Source organism: Dipodomys spectabilis, unplaced genomic scaffold (assembly GCF_019054845.1).
Source record: "Dipodomys spectabilis isolate Male_0828 unplaced genomic scaffold, ASM1905484v1 ptg000295l, whole genome shotgun sequence".
NCBI classification, from domain to species: Eukaryota; Metazoa; Chordata; class Mammalia; order Rodentia; family Heteromyidae; genus Dipodomys; species Dipodomys spectabilis.
Genome location: NW_024870972.1, coordinates 6,865,387 through 6,868,086, shown reverse-complemented (window position 1 = coordinate 6,868,086; position 2,700 = coordinate 6,865,387). Strand labels below are relative to the sequence as shown.

The window sequence follows — 2,700 nt, the reverse complement described above, 5'->3', positions numbered from 1 at the left end:
TATGATTGCTCCATAATTATCCTAATTTATTTTGCTTTTATATTTTTGGTTTCATCATTTCACTTTCTGCTCTGCCATTTCCCAAATCATTTATGTAGAAGGCATTATTTCATATTTTCTCATTCCTAGAATAAGCTGCACATGAAGACACCACTGATCCTCATTTTCAGGCTGTACCATTGAATATGGAGGAACATCTTTCCTCTGCTCTCCATCAACTCCCTCCTCTCGTTAGAATAATTTAGAATAGTAAAAATGGAAAAAGAGAAAATAAATCATGGTGAAAAAAGATGCAGAAAATTCACCGGATATTTCTGAGCAGTTCACCCAACATGAACTATTAGGGAAATACATGGACACCTCATTTTCACTGGCAATCAAAGTCTCTGGTTAGGCAATTCTGATAAAGATGAGGAACAAGAGGAAAAAATGAGAAATGATATCAATTTCAATAAAATAAATAGAGAAGGATCGAAGCAAATTTCTTCTTTGTGCTGCTGAAAACAATCGGCTTACTACACTGCGGAGACTACTTTCCAAAAGGGCCACTCATGTGATTATTAAGGATGACGATGAGTATATGCCTCTTCATCAAGAAGTCTACAGTGGACACTTAGACATTGTCCTTGAGTTGGTGGCTCAAGCGGCACATACAATAACTGTAGATTGATGGACACATCTGCACAGTGCTTATAAATGGAATAATAACAGTGTGGCTTCTTTCTTACTTCATCACGATGCAGATTCCAATGCCCAATCTAAAGGCCTCTTGACCCCCTTGAATATTGCTGCTGGAAATTAAGATAGCAAAAATTCATTTGATCTCTTTCTGTTGAAACATTACATAAAACCATGTCTGAAGAACAATTGGGAAGAAACTGCATTTGATATTGCTAAAAGGATAAGTATGTATCACTACCTCTTTGAAGTTGTGGAAGACTGTACAAATTGTTCTACTAAATCCTAATGATTCAATTACTTTTCTTAAATTTCAATAATGCCATTCCATCCTTTGTGTCCATACAAAATATTTTCACAATCCAAATAACAGCAATAACTTACTGTAAAAATTCATGGATTCTGTGGATTTCTTTCAAGTGAATTGCCTGCCTTTGATGTCCAAATGTATTCAAGAGTTTTTGTATACATCTATAATGATTTCTTCAGAGTTTGTGACTTTTTAATCAGAAATAATATTAACTTATCTATTGAAATTAATACAGAAACTAAAGATATTTCTCGTGCTTGTCGGAAAAAGTATATTTTAAAATATTCTATAGTCTATGTTTGTATAGTGTCCATAATCTATTTTATTCTCTCCTAGATATAATACTTTGAATTATACGCTACTTTATAAGATATAGCTTCATTAATGAATCCTTTCAGATTTCATTCCATATAGAAAGAGTTTAAGATTCCTTTGTTTCCTAGGTCCTTATAGTATTATATTTCTTTGGGATAGAATGAAAATGTTGTCTAATTTCAGAAGTTTTATAAAGGTTATGCTATGTAAAGGCCTTTCTTTTTTTTGGGGGGGGGGTTCCGGTCGTGGGCCTGAACTCTGGGCTTGGGCGCTGTCCCTCAGCTCTTAAGCTCAAGGCTAGCATTCTAGCACTTGAGCCACAGTGCCAATTTCGGCTTTTTTCTTTTTGCTTATGTGGTGCTGAGGAATCGAACTCAGGGCCCCAGGCATGCAAGGCAAGCACTCTACCACTGAGCCACTTTCCCAGTCCCATATAAAGGCCTTTCTAAGGTGAAGATTTAATACACTGATGTCAAACTAACTTTTAATTATATGAATTACGTGTATTTTTACACTTGTAATTTTGTAATCAATTTTTAATGTTTTTCATTTCTTGCATCTCAAGAATGAAAAATTTGGAATACTTCACAAATTTTCATATCATCCTTGTGCAAGTGCCATGTTAATTTCTGTATTCTTGTAATTTGGGTATACATGCTACTGAAGCATGTAGTATCCTCTAAATTAAATAGTTAATGTTGCAATCTTTATACAGGCTTATATCCTTGGGTGCCTATTTGTTACAAGGAAACCTTATTGTTTCTAACAGTGCTATTGATTTTATTTCCCTGAATTTCTGTGAATAGTGGAAAGATTATATTGTTCAGTCCATTGCTCACATTTGCAATTATTTTGTCAATTACTATTTTATTTTCCATTTTGGATTTGATTGTACTTTCAAGTATCTATAGCTAGGTCCAAAGGTGATGGCTGTTTCAAGTAATAATTTATCCAACTGACTTAGCTCTGTGGAGCTAATGGATTCAAAGTAAGCCTTGCTTAAGAGCTACTTCTAAACTTCTGCAGTTGAAAATTTCCCAAATGAGGTCTTACTTTTCCCAAATGAGATCCTAGGATCCCAGGACCCAGTTATCTGCATCATCAGATAACATGGGCAAGACTTCTCACCTAGGCCCATCCAACATGCCAACAGAAACTAATTGAAGACCCATATCATTTTTCGTTTCCTATATTTCAGTTCCCCAACTCCTTGAGATGCAGGAATTATCAGTAAGCAATTGTGAAATGCAAAGCAACTTAAAATGAAGGAGGAGATCACAAAATCTGAGAGACATTTCTGTAAATCAAACTTTCAGTTTACAGATGACCAATCCATATGAGTGAACAAGATCACAAAATGTCATAAGATTATTTTTAAAACCCCTCCTCTAATGAGT

General features: G+C 34.7%; 1 pseudogene; it reads right to left on the bottom strand.

Annotated features, from left to right (window-relative positions):
• Nucleotides 1–1,872: 1,872 nt before the first annotated feature.
• Nucleotides 1,873–1,972, bottom strand: LOC122127010 (annotated as a pseudogene).
• Nucleotides 1,973–2,700: the final 728 nt, after the last annotated feature.